This window comes from Myotis brandtii, unplaced genomic scaffold (genome assembly GCF_000412655.1).
Source record: "Myotis brandtii unplaced genomic scaffold, ASM41265v1 scaffold228, whole genome shotgun sequence".
Classification (NCBI taxonomy): domain Eukaryota; kingdom Metazoa; phylum Chordata; class Mammalia; order Chiroptera; family Vespertilionidae; genus Myotis; species Myotis brandtii.
The window spans coordinates 2,047,583-2,065,426 of record NW_005358567.1 but is presented as its reverse complement, the minus strand read 5'-3'; the positions used below and the strand labels follow the sequence as shown (position 1 = coordinate 2,065,426).

Genomic DNA, 17,844 nt, shown 5'->3' with positions numbered 1-17,844 from the left:
ATAAATTAACTGAAGCCATATAGGTGGTTTGGGTAGAGAATGGTATTATAAATTTCCTGTAAGAAAATACTAGCTTCAGGTGGGATGTTATGAATGCTGTTAATCATAATGGTATTAAAACCAACACTTACTTATCTGTAAAAATGAAGGCCCTTCCCCACTATTTAAACTTATAAAACCAGCAGTTTCCTGACACTTGGAAGCAGGTAACACTTCCAAGCTGGACTTGTGTACAGGTGAAGGGTAATTGGGTAGGTACCCATTATCCACTCTCCCCAAACCACTACAGGGAGTGGGGGACCAGTGGTCTGGCTGCCTAGCCAAAGGGCAGCACCACGGTGCCAAAGATCAGGAGTGTCTAAAAGACTTGACAGCTACTTACAGGATGGTAGCAAGACAGGCAACAAGGTGTCCTTGCTTACCTCAGTGTTAGCGTCCCAAGTTCTCTGCCACTACTTTCTATAGCTTGAGAAAGTCTTTCTGTGTAGCCATTGTGGAAAAAGCTGTTGAAGGTGAACCTATTCACCAAGTGCCCAACATATGGCCACCTTATGTATGTATACTAACCACTAAGGATGAGACATCACAGGTATCATGAGTTCCTTGAATTTCTTTTCTTTTTTTTTTTTGAGTTCCTTGAATTTCAAAGGAAAGGTATCATGAGTTCCTTGAATTTCTTTTCTTTTTTTTGAGTTCCTTGAATTTCAAAGGGAAAAAAATCTGTAGAAAGTGGCATCAGTAATCCACTAAACAGAAAATTTAGGGGAAATGTTGCTAGATCTGCTTTAGCTCCACAAAAGGCAGTGTCCAGGCAATCCCATAAGAGAACTTAACTCCAGAAAGTCTGAAAGATTTCTCCTTCCATCTTCCACTCTACAGTTCAAACATGCAGTGGTCATTCTAAATGTGAGTGTCCCTTTCTCTGCTGCCCCCCCCCCCCGATCCAGTCATGCACCCAAGTGCAATCTCCCAGCATTCATTTACCTGGAGTGGGGAAGGAGAGAATAAGTCATCCTGTCTCTCTCTTCTTCCCCCCCTTTCTGTATTGGAAGGAAGCTATGTTAGCATAGAACAGAGAGTTGTTGCTAAACATATGAGTCTACCTGAATCAGTACCCACTTTCTTTTCTTTAAAGATTGACCACATGTTTACTCTCCTGGAGCCCTTGCCCTCCAGGCCTCTCCAGAACATAATTCTCTATCTCCTCCTTCCCTGTGTGCACAACCCCTTGCTCTCAAACTGGATCCACTTTTGCACCTTCTCCAGTATTTTTGACTTAGAAAAAATCCCCAAATCCCATCCCCCAGCGGTTGTCACATTTCTTTCCTTACTTTTTGCCAAATTCCTAAAAAGAATAGGCTGTCATTAATATCTCTGTTTACTCACCTCCCACCCATCTCTCACCATCACAGCCCACACTGGTTCCTGCCCTCGTTTCCCAGAAGCATCTCTCACTGATGCCAACATTCGGCCCCAGGTTGCAAAATGCAAAGGGTGTTGCCTGTCTTCCTCCTACTTCAGCTCCCAGCACCATTTAACTTGTTGTGCATACCCTTCTAGAAACATCATCATTCCTTTGTTGCTATGACATCTAGTGTGCTGGTTTTCTTTCCATTCTCCCTGCTCTTTCCTATTCTGCAGGCTCTCCCTCTTCAATTCTAGCCATTCCATGTGAGCCCAGGAAGCTTGGGTCCAGGCACTGGTCTTACTTTCCCTCTGTAAGACATGGTCTCCAAGCTTTAAGCTTAAATTACCATCTTATGCAAATACATCATTTATTTAAATCTCCATCCTAGACAGTCCTCTCAGCTCTTTACCTGTACATCCCAATACCCCTTGACTTATTCTCTTTGGGGTTTCAAGATCACTTCCAAGTTAGCATTTATAGTTTCAGATATTTTGAATAACTTTACATGTACTGACTCATAATAAAGCAATGCATTTTGTATTGTTATTGCTCCCAAAGAAGGAATGCAGTGGTCATTCTGAAGTTAAATAGCTTCTCCAGAGCCAATCAGCAGATAAGTGACAGGGATGGGATTTGAACTTCGGCATGGACTGGAGAGCCTTGCTCCTAACCCACGTCCTGCCTCCCTGTAAGCTCCATGCAGCTGGAGATGGCTCTATTTTTACTCACTAATGTTTCCCCGGAGCCTAGAGCAGCAAGTGGCTGGCATTCCAGAAGTGTTTGTAGAATGAATGAAAGAATCAGATGATTGCTTTGTTTGAAGAGGCCCTCTGTAAAATCTCTTTGACATTTTCAGTCTGAGGTCCCATAAGGAATCATAAAGATTAATATCTCTGAACAGACTTCAGGGGGTTTAAGCTACACTAACCTATCCAGAGACATTGAGGAGTAGATGGAGAAATGGGTGAATAGTCCCTAAACACAAAGAAGCTCAATGCCCTTAGAAAAAGGTGTAGAAATGCAACTGGAAAATAATTGCAATTACGACAGCACTATTTTTGTTTTACAAAATCACATCAAATCATTGACCTTTATTGACCGAGAGTACTGCTGACATAGGTCAGTCTGACTCACAGCAAATTTCATTTGCTGAAAGGTATGTTGACCATCGTGGACAAAAATACTGCAGTTTGATGATGTTTATGACCCGAATTTGGGTCTTTGTAATCTACAACACACACACAAAAAATACATGTTTCTGCTCATATAATACAAATGACTTATATATTTGCATAGATTCACTGTGACAGTTGAACTGTGCTTTAATGTATACCACTGTACTGCTCCAGAGAGTTAGAATCAATACAAAATAGGCCTGTGTCTTTGAGAGCTATAAAAACGCTTATGCAATAATTTGGAAGAATATATGCACCCCTATGTTCATTTTAGCATTATCTGCAATAGCCAATATCTGGAAACAGCCCAAATGCCCATCAGTAGATGAATGGGTAAAAAAGCCATGGTACATTTACACAATGGAATACTACAGGGCCGTGAAAAATAAGGAAATCTTACCTTTTGCAACAGCACAGATGGACCTGGACAGTATTATACTATTATACTAAGTGAAATAAGACAGTCAGAGAAAGAAAATTACCATATGATTTCACTTATATGTGGAATATAATGAACAAAATACATTAACAAAATAGAAATAGACTCGTGGGTACAGACAAGAGACTGACAGCTATCAGAGGGGAGAGATTTGGGAGGGGGGCTAAGTGAAAAAAAGATGAAGGGATTAAGTAAAAAAATCAAAAAGAATAAAAAACACTCATAGGCACTGTAGGTTGAAGAGGGTAAATAGGGGATAAGTGGTGATGGAAGGAGACTGGATTTGAGATGGTGAACACAATACAATATACAGATGATGAATTATAGAATTGTACGCCTGAGACCTATATAATTTTATTAACCAATGTCACCACAATAGATTCAATACAAATAAAATAAATAAAAATAAAGTGTTTGTAAGCAAAAAAAAAATCTTATGAAAAATATAAATTGAAGCCCCAGATATAAACATGACCTACTTTCCTATGAAAATATTGCTGCATACATAATATGCATAATAAAACAGGTTGTCGGATGTCTTCTTCACAAAAAGAATACAGATTTCTGTCAGTGATATTGATCAGCACATGGAATGAAATTACACAGTATGCATTTCCAGGTGAGCTATCTGATTTTGAGTCTAAAATATGAAAAATTCATTGCTTAATCCTATATCGGTATCATAGGGAGGTTCTGAATGTAAATGCTATAAAATTTCCTCGCTGAATAAATACATTTTATGTGCGGCTTCTTGTCTTCAGAACACCTGTCATGCTGAGGTGTCAGGCCATGTTCAGGGAATTTAGGGGACAAAAAAATAATTATTTTCTATCCTTGACCTCTCCTTCACTCAAGGACATCTCTCCCCCCTTGAGACATGATCCATGTGCAAGCTAAAATAAAATCAATTAATTTCCAAAACATAAAATAAACCCCCCAATGAGAAGCATCTGTATCATATCCAGTGTAGCTACAGAGAGCACATAAGGCATAATTCAAAGGAAAATAGTAAGAAAAAAAATAATTGTAAAAGCTACCTTTGAAAAATCTATACTGGTGGCCTTTCTCATTTGAAAGAATTCTGAAATATGTTCCCCAAACACAGAGGCATTTAAACATCCTTCTAGAGGTTTAAACAGTCAGAGCACTGCTTTCACTTATGGGCACAGCAGGTTTCAAACTTTACCCAAATGCAAGATGCTTGTATTTCCTTAAGGATATTCTGTTTCTAAAAAAGAACTTCCCCCCCTGCCCCCCAGACACACACACAAATCAGAAAAACATAATTTTCTGCTTCTTTTTTTTTTTTTAAAGAAAAGCAAGTTAGTATGGCTCAGCACATGCCACCCAGGTCCCTGTGCACATAGTTGCCACCAGAGGGAGGCAACACAGCAGAAAGATGGTCCCTTAACATACATGTGCACACTCACACACATGCACACACTCACACACATGCACACACGTACACATACTCACGCACAAGTCACATGAGAAGACAGTTTTGACTGGTTTCTTATCTTTGTCTCAGCTACTCGATGGCTGTCCAGAAAAGAGTTCTAATCATCACTTGTGAATAAAACTAAAAACTGAAATTTTATAGAGTAATGTGAAATTTGGGGTGATAATCAGATTAAAGTGATTGAGATTGAGATCAGATTGGATTACTTATTCCTTCCTTAGCTAAAATCACAATTGGCCTCTGTTGCCTCTAAAACCTTTTCTCACTAGTTCCCTGACACTTAAAATTTTATAATTATAAACCACTTTCTTTGGATTACAATGTTACCCTCTCTCAATGGGCAAATATTCTTGGCAGACCTTCTAAATCAAGTGAAGTGTATCAGACCATTTCCAAAAATCTAGAACTTCACATTCATTCATTCATCAAACAATTGTTGGATGGCCGCTCTGTGCCTGACGCGTTGCAAGGCCCTTGAGCTGCAAGGTGAACAAGACAAAGTCCCTACTGTGAGGAAAGTGATGTTTAGAAAGCAAGACTGAAAAAAAAGTTAAAGAAAACAACAGACCTAAGACTAGAAATAACAAATCTGTGAGCCATGTCTTGAAGGACATTATGAAATATGACAGAGAATATTGGGAGGGTGGGGGCGTGGGTTTAGATATGGTGGTCAAGAATGGCATCAGGGACAATGGGATTCCAAGAGAATGAGGAACTGTTGCTGGGAATCCAAGACAAGGGAGGGAGATGCATGGGCAGAGAGAGCTAAGGCAACAGTCAGGCCTAAGAGCAGGTGCAAAGGTAAAAGGGAAGAAAAAACCTAACCTCTTCCAGGAAGGACCAATATGGCTGGGGATGTCCTGTGAGGAGTGGGGTGAGTGGAGGACCTTAGGTTCTGATGGGCCTGCTCAAACCAAGCCCCAGGACTCTGGAAAACCACCTGGATTTTTTTCGTAAGGGCAATGGAAAGCCAACACTTAAATGGACTAGAATAGGGGCAGTATGGTGAGAGGAGAGAAAGAACAAAAGCACCCACTTGAATCTGTACAGCAGAGTTGAAAGATAATGGGCCAGGAAAGTAGGGATGAACTCAAGCGGGAAAAGCAAGCTCCAAACTCATCCTGTCAGAATTTTCTCTTCCAATGTCCCATTTTAGAGAGCCTTTCCAATATATACCCCCCCACACACACACACCACACACACCACACACACACACACACACACACACACACACACACACACACTCACACACACACACACACGCACATTTTTGCAGCTGTCCCAAATTCTCTTTGGAAATAGTTGATGTGTGAATAATAAATAAATAAAAGAAATACAGCTTTGACTAAATGAGAACTTTGATGACAAAGTGAGATACCCATGCTGGGTAAAGACAGCCATGTGATTAATTCCAAGAGTTTCTCCCCTTCTGCGGGGAGAGCTAAAGCCTGCCACCCTGCTTAGCATAATGGCCCTTCCACTGGGAAAGGCACAGACCACCCGCTGTTCCCTAGCAAGCAAATTGCTCCCTACCTATAAATTATTCTATGTGGTGAAGAAAAGCATTGACTTGTTTTTCTGAAGCTATAAGCACAGCCTGGCAAACAACCAGAGATAATTTGAAAAAATGGCTTTTAATGAGCCTGGTGACAAAACCGTCACTAGTGCTGTGCAGTCCAGGGTTTGACACGGCTATGTCGTTAATGAGCATCTGTACAGGTCAGGTTGGGCCCCCCTCCAGGAGTCAGGAGCCCACCCATTGCCTGCTTTTACCTGAAAACTGTTCACACATTTCTAGACCCAAGTCTTCTCACAAGTGATGAGATGGTCTTTTGGGAGACTCATGGGTGCAGGAACTAGGGGTATGTAGGGTCAAGACTTAATGAAATAAATTCTGAGATGCCTCCCTTAGCTGCCTTTGGATGTGGCCAAGCCCTGAGCCAGGGTTTTCTCAGAATGTTCTGTCCCCCTGACTCTCTTGCTCACTCTTCATGGAAATGAGATCATGGGAATAATCTTAAAACCAGTGAGAGATCCTGTAGGACCTGAAACCGATTGCAGTACCACCTCAGAACTATGACCCACACCCTCCCATTAGGGCAAGGTGTGCTCAGGGCCAATGTGGCATGATTGTCTGAAGCCTGGAGAGCCCCTTCTAGACTATGTTCTAAGAAGCCAGGTTCCAGAATTTCCTGCCCAAACCTTCTCCCTGGGCCAGGGTGAGCTTTTCTCCCCTGGGTCCTTCCTTCCAAGGTTATGACACCTGTAGGCCCGTTTTCTGGGGAAAGAAGAATACAGATCTGGTAGTGTGTGTGTGTGTGTGTGTGTGTGTGTGTGTGTGTGTGTGTGCGCGCGCGCGCACGCGTATAAGGTTCCTTAATGTTCAGGATGGAACCTCCTTGAAGGGGAAAGAGGCTTGGGAATAGTTCTCTTAGCGCTGCCACTTTCCATGCAGAATTTGGTAGACTTTGAGAATTCTAAAGCCAAACCTGCCTGGCCTTCTAGAACATTCAGAAAGACAGCAGTCACAGGAGAACTGGGCATATTTTTTACACAATGTGTTGATAAGATTTATAACTTCTGAAAGATGAGAGCTATGGTGGGCCTCTCTCTAAACCTTGCCCAGGGCCCTACCAATGCCTGGGCAAGATGCTGATGGTGTGGCTCTTCACATGATGAGTCACTGAATAAACAGAAACATCACCATGGAATTTTATCTCCTAAGCATATCTTTAGGCTGAAAGAAATATACACATTTTAATAAATGTATTAATAACTCACAAGTATTGATAGAATTGCTTGTTTAACAAATTTAGCAAAGCATTTATTCATTCATTCATTCATTCATTCATTCATTGTTGAATGCCCATTACAAGACAGATAACTATAGACTGAATTGTGTCCCCCTAAACTCATTTGTTTAAATCCTAACCCTCAGTATCTTAGAATGTGATTGTACATGGATACAGGGTCTTTAAAGAGGTGATTCCATTAAAATGAGGTCATTTGGGTGGGCCCTAATCCAATCTGACTGCTGTCCTTATAAAAATACAGAGATATGCTCACTTCAGTAGTTCATTATTGAGTGTAAAATAAAAATATGCCACACCCAATCATAAGACAAGGTGATTAAGAAACATTTCACACTGAACTCTCGCAGCAGAACTTGCTCATAAACTGAAGGCAAGTGTTCCTTCTGGACATTCATTTTGAACCTAATTTCAGCTTCCAGGCCTCCCCAGAACCAATTCTCATTCTTGAAGCTGAAAACCTTTCCCCGGGTGCCAGGGTCACACCCCAAGCAGTTCCAAGAATCCGTCCACTCCTTACTTTTCAGGCCAAAGAATAATGACTTCCGATCTTCAATGACACTCCATTAACAAAAAATGAAAACTGCTAAGTGATTGCTAAGAAATGTAGTAATAACTGACTCTAATTACCTTTTCAGACTCTAAAAATCATTGATGTGCCTCAATCCTTTACTGGGTTCTCTAAGTCAATAACTCTCAAATCTAAGCATCTATCTCAGGTGAGAAACATCATGGGAGGAGAGAGTAAACTCCCAAGCCAAAGCTTGCTCAACCCTTTATTTTCAAGAGTCAACCCCAATCTAACATGGTGCCCTGATGCCTTGGGTGGGGGAGACACCATCTGAAATCCAATAGATCATGCATTCTCAACAAGGGCGAAATCATCTCTGATGGGTAAAAACTGAGACTTGGGGGATAGAGAAGAAAACCTTAGATACTATGAGAGTGTATGACCCTCCATGTGGAACAGAAACACATACACATCTACGGTATTAAAATGTTATGAACGAAGGCGATCTTTAGGGGGAAAAATATAAACAACCTCCTTATCAGAGTCAATAATTAAAAAATTTTCTAGAGACACTGCCATAGCCTACCAAGGATCAAAGTCAGAATAATAATAGCTAACAAGCTGAGTGCTGTGTGAAACAATGAAATGCACAAGGCCAATGCTGAGGTTTGCCAACTCATTTAATTCTCATGGCAACCCTATGAGATGGACATTATTGTCATATTACCCTTTTTGTGATGTAGAAATTGAGGCATAAAATGTTTAAGTAATTTACCCAATTTTACACAGTTTAGATATATAGTAGGTGGCCTATATGTAGCAGAAAGTTTCTTACCAATATTTCACTTGATCAATATCTTGATCAATATAACAGAAATCTCTGTGCTCTCAGGCACTAATGAAATACAGGCTGCACCATGATGCACTAGTTGTTAGCGGCTGCTCAGGTACTCTTCAAGTACTTTCACACATGCTCTTGACTGTTTACCAAGAGATCCAAACCATATTATGCTTTTGTACTGTAATTATATAATAACAACACATATTGTGTAAAGCAATAAAATAAGAGTACCAAAAGGGGGTTACTCCTATGGAAACCTAGTTGAATGGTTTAGAAAAACATGAATGGCAAATCAGCTGCAGTTGCTGGCAAATTAGGGGGGAGGGGTGGAGATGGAGATGGAGAAAACAGAATCTTAAAAATCTGTTATGATTCTACACTCAGATTACTCTCCATGTGCTTAAAGGTTTTACTCAAATATAACAAAGCAAACAGGAAATCAGAATTGATGCATCTGGTGGAGAAAACAATATTAATTCAATCAGTGGTTCCATATGCAGACAATTACCCGGGCACTACATCAAAAGCTTGGCAAATTCATTTCCACTTAAATGTGTGTGTGTGTGTGTGTGTGTGTGTGTGTGTAAGTCACAATTAAATATTTTAATGATTTCTTAATTTAACTAAAATAACTTTCTAATTATGCTCGATTGATATTAGATGACTTGTACACTGCCTATCATGGTTCTACCAGCCTTAAAACCTGGAAAATCCTATGGCTTATTGAGACAAAAATTCAGGAAGAAATGAGTTCCATTCAAAGGAAAGAGCTACCATTACTGAAATAAACAATGCTCCTCATTTCCAACTATATTTCTGAGTTATTGAAGGCAAAATGTAGCAGAGAGAAAACCAAACATTGGGCTCCCTAAATGGCCTTTCTTGACAAAAGATAAAGAGACAGAAACAGATGGAGATAGAGATGATAGCAGGGAGAGAGAGAGAGAGAGAGAGAGAGAGAGAGAGAGAGAGAGAGAGAGAGAGATTCAAATAGAATAGAAGAAAAGGCCAAGGTTGATATTAAAGAGAAAGATGAAAAAGCACAGTGGAAGTCTTCTAGACCCAGGCACACTTCGGACTACCTGAATTATGTATCAGGTGCACTGTAGTTAGATCCCAAACAGCTCTGGGTTCTTAACAGGGTCCTTCTAGTGACCTGTGATGATTCTGAACCCTTCATGTCAAAGTCCAGCTTTTGCTAACCAGCTCTGACAGCCAGACAAGGCTGGGGAGGCCGCCGCCAGGTCTTCCCATTTCCTTTGCTAATCCCTGCATTCCACCACTCAGTGTGCACACACAGCAGGAAAGACTAATTTCTTCCCATTTTCTAAACCCTCTTTGAAGATATTTCTCTAGCACTGCTCTGAACTACAGCTATTTAGAGCAATTTACTTTATCTGCATCCTTTATTCCCTCTACCGTTAGTCCAATTTCAAAAACGTTAAGAACAAAGGAAATTATTCTCGGTTTTAAAAAGTCCTTGTCGTATTTATCTTGCTTCTAATGGTTTTTTTTTCTCCTTTTAAGTGAAGTTTTCTAACTCTTTATTTCTTCACCCACAGCAATTTGTGCAAACAAATGCTGCCCACGGCCATCATTAATCTTTAAAGTGTGACCTATTGTGAATAACAATGTTCAAAGCATTGGGATTGTTTGTGAGAGGTCAAAATAAGTCAAAAATATGGAATCCTTGAAAAATTTACAATTTAGTTGGATAAATAAAATACCCACATTAGAGAAGATTACCAGGCAACAGAGAAACATATGAAAAATACGTGAAATAAGATAGAACTAAAGGAGGACTTGGGTACGAGTTTGAAAATATTTTACTCCCGAACAATCCACTGAAACAGGACTGTCACTTCACTTTCCTGGGCTTCATGCCACACATCTCTTTGGAAGAAGGTGGATTTGACTACATCTAAGCTCCTTTCAATTTTAAAATGTGACAATTTGCAACCATCCCACCACCCACAATCAAAAAATCAATCCCTGGGAAGAGATCAACCGATGAACTTGTATGTATATATGCATGACCTATGGACACAGACAATGGGTGGTGAGGGCTTGGGGGAGGGGTGGTCAGGGGGAGGAGGCAGGAGCAGGCTAGAAGAGGTTAATGGGAGGAAAAAGAGAACCAATGTAATACTTTCAACAATAAAGATATTTAAAACCAATGTAATACTTTCAACAATAAATATTTTTAAAATTTTTTAAATGATAAATCCCTGCAAAAATGTTTTTTACAAACTGATAAAACAGGCTAGGATTAATTTAGAGAGGATAGCATTTGAAGTTCTTGAGTTCATGCAAATACATTTAAAGAAAAACAATGCATGCAGACTTCAGCAAAAGCAATACATTTTAACACGTCAAAGTGGTCTCATCAAGATGCAATTAAAAGTCACTCTTCTTTGTTACCCAGAAATCTGGACAGTTTTAATCTCTAAACTTTTCTCTGTTCTGAATCCAGGTCTCAATTACCTGCCAAGATCTGATAGAAAAAGAAAAGAGAAGAAAAACTAAAGAAGGAACCCCTTCATCTCCCATCAGAAGTTATTTATCTGTCCTAATCTTGTCCTCAGCAGAAAGCTTCAGTCATCAATGAACAATAAAGACAGGGTCATTCTTTATACGCTGGTTTTGAGCTTATCAGTTATTCAGTCAATGCCATTATTTTAGAAAGCATTATGACACGAGTCTTCCCCCCACCTTTGATAATCGATGCCCCAGAAACCCAACTTTCCTCTTCCCCATGGATATAAGCAAAGGGGCCCCTATCTATTGTTCTCTGGAGTTTATGTCATTGAACAGCTCACTGTTACCAAGAGAGCACATACTAAGTGGAGGACTCTGTACTAAGTGCCTTCAAGGCACTTACAAATATATCAGTTTGCACCCTTGCCTACGCATTACTTAGGAGACAGGAAGACAAGGAAGATGAGTAGATCCATCATTGAAGGCAAAAGGTCATATATGTCATAAATAGAGGTATCCACAAAATTATATCCAGGCAGAAAAGAGAGGGAATATTTGATTGGAAAGATCTGAAAGACTTGAAAGAAAAGTATCATGAGTTGTCAAATCACCTCAAGACTTCCCCCCAAAACTCCCAAATAAACCTGAGAACAGAGATGATCATTAATTTGAGATTATGATAGATTTTCTCTGCAAGATATCTTCCAAATGGTGATTAGTTTTATTTTATACAGGAATGAAGGAAGGGTCCCCACACAGAATGTACATGCATCAAAGGATACATCATCCACTTATGACATTTTAGAAACGTGGTTCCTAATAAAGAAATTGCAGAACCATTCAGCGACCAGACAAATTGGTCATTGATGTGAATGAAAGGTTCCTAAAGCAAAATTATGCCTATCCTTTCCCTTTCCTTCTTCATAATAACTGGACGTTTTACCTAATCATAGTTGTCTGTGCTGAAGATAGAGTTCCCGGAGCTGTTCTCGCTCTGGACACTCTTTGACCGACTTGGCTTTGACCAAACCTTAATAAAGACAATGAGAGCACAGAATGTAATCATTCCTGATTTCTCCCAGTTGTTCCCTGAGCTTCAGGGTGATTTCAGAAATTGGAAGTGCCACCTAGCCTTCCAATGAAGAAGCTGGGCAGGGAACTGAGCCCTTGCTTCTAATGGTTTTTTTTTCTCCTTTTAAGTGAAGTTTTCTAACTCTTTATTTCTTCACCCACAGCAATTTGTGCAAACAAATGCTGCCCACGGCCATCATTAATCTTTAAAGTGTGACCTATTGTGAATAACAATGTTCAAAGCATTGGGATTGTTTGTGAGAGGTCAAAATAAGTCAAAAATATGGAATCCTTGAAAAATTTACAATTTAGTTGGATAAATAAAATACCCACATTAGAGAAGATTACCAGGCAACAGAGAAACATATGAAAAATACGTGAAATAAGATAGAACTAAAGGAGGACTTGGGTACGAGTTTGAAAATATTTTACTCCCGAACAATCCACTGAAACAGGACTGTCACTTCACTTTCCTGGGCTTCATGCCACACATCTCTTTGGAAGAAGGTGGATTTGACTACATCTAAGCTCCTTTCAATTTTAAAATGTGACAATTTGCAACCATCCCACCACCCACAATCAAAAAATCAATCCCTGGGAAGAGATCAACCGATGAACTTGTATGTATATATGCATGACCTATGGACACAGACAATGGGTGGTGAGGGCTTGGGGGAGGGGTGGTCAGGGGGAGGAGGCAGGAGCAGGCTAGAAGAGGTTAATGGGAGGAAAAAGAGAACCAATGTAATACTTTCAACAATAAAGATATTTAAAACCAATGTAATACTTTCAACAATAAATATTTTTAAAATTTTTTAAATGATAAATCCCTGCAAAAATGTTTTTTACAAACTGATAAAACAGGCTAGGATTAATTTAGAGAGGATAGCATTTGAAGTTCTTGAGTTCATGCAAATACATTTAAAGAAAAACAATGCATGCAGACTTCAGCAAAAGCAATACATTTTAACACGTCAAAGTGGTCTCATCAAGATGCAATTAAAAGTCACTCTTCTTTGTTACCCAGAAATCTGGACAGTTTTAATCTCTAAACTTTTCTCTGTTCTGAATCCAGGTCTCAATTACCTGCCAAGATCTGATAGAAAAAGAAAAGAGAAGAAAAACTAAAGAAGGAACCCCTTCATCTCCCATCAGAAGTTATTTATCTGTCCTAATCTTGTCCTCAGCAGAAAGCTTCAGTCATCAATGAACAATAAAGACAGGGTCATTCTTTATACGCTGGTTTTGAGCTTATCAGTTATTCAGTCAATGCCATTATTTTAGAAAGCATTATGACACGAGTCTTCCCCCCACCTTTGATAATCGATGCCCCAGAAACCCAACTTTCCTCTTCCCCATGGATATAAGCAAAGGGGCCCCTATCTATTGTTCTCTGGAGTTTATGTCATTGAACAGCTCACTGTTACCAAGAGAGCACATACTAAGTGGAGGACTCTGTACTAAGTGCCTTCAAGGCACTTACAAATATATCAGTTTGCACCCTTGCCTACGCATTACTTAGGAGACAGGAAGACAAGGAAGATGAGTAGATCCATCATTGAAGGCAAAAGGTCATATATGTCATAAATAGAGGTATCCACAAAATTATATCCAGGCAGAAAAGAGAGGGAATATTTGATTGGAAAGATCTGAAAGATTTGAAAGAAAAGTATCATGAGTTGTCAAATCACCTCAAGACTTCCCCCCAAAACTCCCAAATAAACCTGAGAACAGAGATGATCATTAATTTGAGATTATGATAGATTTTCTCTGCAAGATATCTTCCAAATGGTGATTAGTTTTATTTTATACAGGAATGAAGGAAGGGTCCCCACACAGAATGTACATGCATCAAAGGATACATCATCCACTTATGACATTTTAGAAACGTGGTTCCTAATAAAGAAATTGTAGAACCATTCAGCGACCAGACAAATTGGTCATTGATGTGAATGAAAGGTTCCTAAAGCAAAATTATGCCTATCCTTTCCCTTTCCTTCTTCATAATAACTGGATGTTTTACCTAATCATAGTTGTCTGTGCTGAAGATAGAGTTCCCGGAGCTACTCTCGCTCTGGACACTCTTTGACCGACTTGGCTTTGACCAAACCTTAATAAAGACAACGAGAGCACAGAATGTAATCATTCCTGATTTCTCCCATTTGTTCCCTGAGCTTCAGGGTGATTTCATAAAGAAAAGTATCATGAGTTGTCAAATCACCTCAAGACCTCCCCCCCAAACTCCCAAATAAACCTGAGAACAGAGATGATCATTCATTTGGGATTATGATAGATTTTCTCTGCAAGATATTTTCCAAATGGTGATTAGTTTTATTTTATACAGGAATGAAGGAAGGGTCCCCACACAGAATGTACATGCATCAAAGGATACATCATCCACTTATGACATTTTAGAAACGTGGTTCCTAATAAAGAAATTGTAGAACCATTCAGCGACCAGACAAATTGGTCATTGATGTGAATGAAAGGTTCCTAAAGCAAAATTATGCCTATCCTTTCCCTTTCCTTCTTCATAATAACTGGATGTTTTACCTAATCATAGTTGTCTGTGCTGAAGATAGAGTTCCCGGAGCTACTCTCGCTCTGGACACTCTTTGACCGACTTGGCTTTGACCAAACCTTAATAAAGACAATGAGAGCACAGAATGTAATCATTCCTGATTTCTCCCAGTTGTTCCCTGAGCTTCAGGGTGATTTCAGAAATTGGAAGTGCCACCTAGCCTTCCAATGAAGAAGCTGGGCAGGGAACTGAGCCAGGAATAATTCCACAATGGGAACTCCAAATCGGATCAGAGATAGGTTGTTTTAGCAAGAAACTTACACTGGGAGAAGCTGGAATAAATGTACCATCACTGGAAAAGACAGTTTTGTTAGGAGTGAGCAAAGAAAATAAGGCAGTAAGTAATGTAAATATCTTCATGTAACATACATGTACATTTTATATGCGTTTATGTGAATATATTATAAATATATGTACAAATACATTTAGTCACATAATACATTTTATTACCCTTTACTAAAAATAAGTATTTAATGATAATTTTTATATATGTTTTAAAAAGGTGTTTATTGTGAAAAGAACATTTCCCCCATGTCAACCAAGAAGCGCTGTTTGTCATAGACAATGAACTCTTCTGACCTCCATGAGCAACCGCGTATATAGCCTGCCATTCAAAACATTCCATAGTGGACTCGAGGATAAATCTCCCTTTTCTGAGTACTGTACACCAGATACAGAACTATCGGAACTGCTTCTTAGCAATCTACATCTACGTGGCTTTACCAATAAGAACGATGATTATTCAAGGCTCAATATTCACATACAATTTAAAGTACTCACGCAAACATCTCTATAAGGGAAGTCTTGTCAGAGGTCCCATTTTAAACATGACAAACTGAGGCTCGGGCAGTGCCACAGATGTGTTCAAGCTTATCTAGGTAGTGGGTAGCAGAGCTGGGATTTAACTTCAAGTGATTCCAGGGTTGTGCTCTTTCCTTTGGGGTGAAATCTTTAGGGCTCTTAGACCCAGGCCATTAATTCACTGCAGCTTGCCACTCACCAGCTGCTAGGGCAGCCTGCTGCCTTCTCTTATCCAGAGGCCGCAGTCTCTTTGGGGAAGTGGTGATGTTGGGCAGAAATTTAGTCCTGGCAGCCTGGCTGTGCTCCAAGACCTCTTTATTAGGATCATGGCTGCCATCATTTAAAATTCAAAGGGAGCCTTAACCGGTTTGGCTCAAGGGATAGAGCCTTGGCGTGCGGACTGAAAGGTCCCAGGTTCAATTCCGGTCAAGGGCATGTACCTTGGTTGCGGGCACATCCCCAGTAGGAGGTGTGCAGGAGGCAGCTGATCGATGTTTCTCTCTCATTGATGTTTCTACCTTCTATCTTTCTTCCTTCCTCTCTGTAAAAAATCAATAAAATATATTTTAAAAAATAAAAATAAATACAATAAAATAAAATTCAAAGGGAGTTGTAAGCAATGCTGATAAAATGGCTCAACAATGGTATATGAGTCCATGGTGAGTTCAACCCAGCCCTGATGGGTTGGGACTGCCCCTTTACTGCCTGTCTCGGGTCACGTCCATCAGTGATCTCTTCCAAGTTTTGTTTCCCTTCAATACCATCCTACACCCCCATTTAGCACGTTAGCCTCTATCTCTGCATCTTCACTGCCTTCCTGAGCCTTAGCCCATCAGCTAAACCTACTTCTTTATGAAGTTAACATGTGTTCTTCATTCCAACTCCTCCTTACTCTCCTGCCTACTATAGGACATGGCTCCCATTTGTTTATTCCATTTTTTAACATATAGAATGTGGGTAATAACTATCTTTCTGGACTGATAAAAGAATAAGTTAGTCATTCAACTAACATCTACTAAGCACCTGGAGTAGATCAGGTGTATAGCATGTGCATAAGCCAAAGACTTGACCTCAAACTAGGTCTTCCCTGACGACAAAGATGGTCAGGTCTTCAGTATTCCAAACACTCTGAAGTTCACCAAGCTCTCACTCCATCTTTCTCCTTGCATTCATGTAAATTATCTCTATTTCTTACCCTCTGGCTCTTACACTATCCTAAAATATTTGTATAACTCCTCCCTCAAAAGTCCACACTATGATTTCAAAATATAAAATCCAATGGTCTCTTTCACTCTTCCTCATGATGACTTTTCTGCAAGAATTGATACTCCTGACCACTTTCCCCTTCCAGGAACGCTCCCCTCCACCAGTGTTTCTGATATCCTCTCAGTCTTCCTCTTACTTTTCTGACTACATGTTTTCTTCCCAACCCCTAAATGTGGACAGTCCTTATAGTTCTAGCCTTATATACCTGCTCTTTGATACATGTTGAAATGCTACTGCTTTACAAAGCTGGGTCCCAAACTCCAACCCAGTTCCATTATCTGATCAGAAATACAGTCCTATATATCCATACCCATAGACATTCATAGCCATAGATCCGTTTGGAACTTCAAACCAAATATCTCAGGCCCTTCTTCTGACTTCTCCATTTTGACCAATGGCATTGACATCCTGTTACATGCAGTCAAGAGGTCACCACACCTATGTGCTCCTACTCTGCCACCCAAATGAGTCACTAGTGACTACAATTCTTTCTTGAAAACTTCCTCTTCAAATATTTATTGCTTTCCCCCATAAATGAGTTAATCTTACACTGGAAACTCATTGTCTCCAGTCTCTCTTTCTTAACCACCCTCAACTACTTACAGGTAAACATCCTGACAGTGTCATTGTATTGCCTGACTCTAAATGTTGTTTCTACTGCCTGGGAGGATAATGTCATTTCGACTTTTCTATTGCTGGATGCAGCCTATCTTTTTACTGGGGTTTTGGATTTAAATCCCAGATTTACCACTTCCTAGCTATGTGATCTTGAGGAAGTTACTTAATCTTCCCGTGTCCTGGTTCCTTCATTTGTAAAATACACATGCATTTGTTAACTCACTTATGAAAGAAAGGATGCACGAATGATTATACTAAATTTCTAAGGGACAAGATAAGCAGGAGGTAAATTTTATTATGTATAGCATTGTTAGACCTACTTGATAATTCTTTAGCTTTAATTCTTTAACTTTAATCTTGTTAGTCCAATGTGGTACAGAAGGAAA

The 17,844-nt window shown here is 39.7% G+C and overlaps 1 protein-coding gene and 1 long non-coding RNA gene across 2 annotated transcripts in view; one reads left to right on the top strand and one right to left on the bottom strand.

Annotated features, from left to right (window-relative positions):
- The window catches only part of FLRT2 (fibronectin leucine rich transmembrane protein 2), a 102,785-nt gene that overhangs the window by 14,568 nt on the left and 70,373 nt on the right, over positions 1-17,844 (bottom strand). The gene's annotated exons all lie outside the window — the stretch shown is intronic.
- Positions 1-17,844, top strand: part of LOC106726121 — a 92,760-nt gene that overhangs the window by 8,445 nt on the left and 66,471 nt on the right. Inside the window, exon 2 of the long non-coding RNA XR_001362143.1 lies at positions 9,651-9,656. This is a non-coding gene — a long non-coding RNA (uncharacterized LOC106726121). The remainder of the gene's footprint in view (positions 1-9,650; positions 9,657-17,844) is intronic.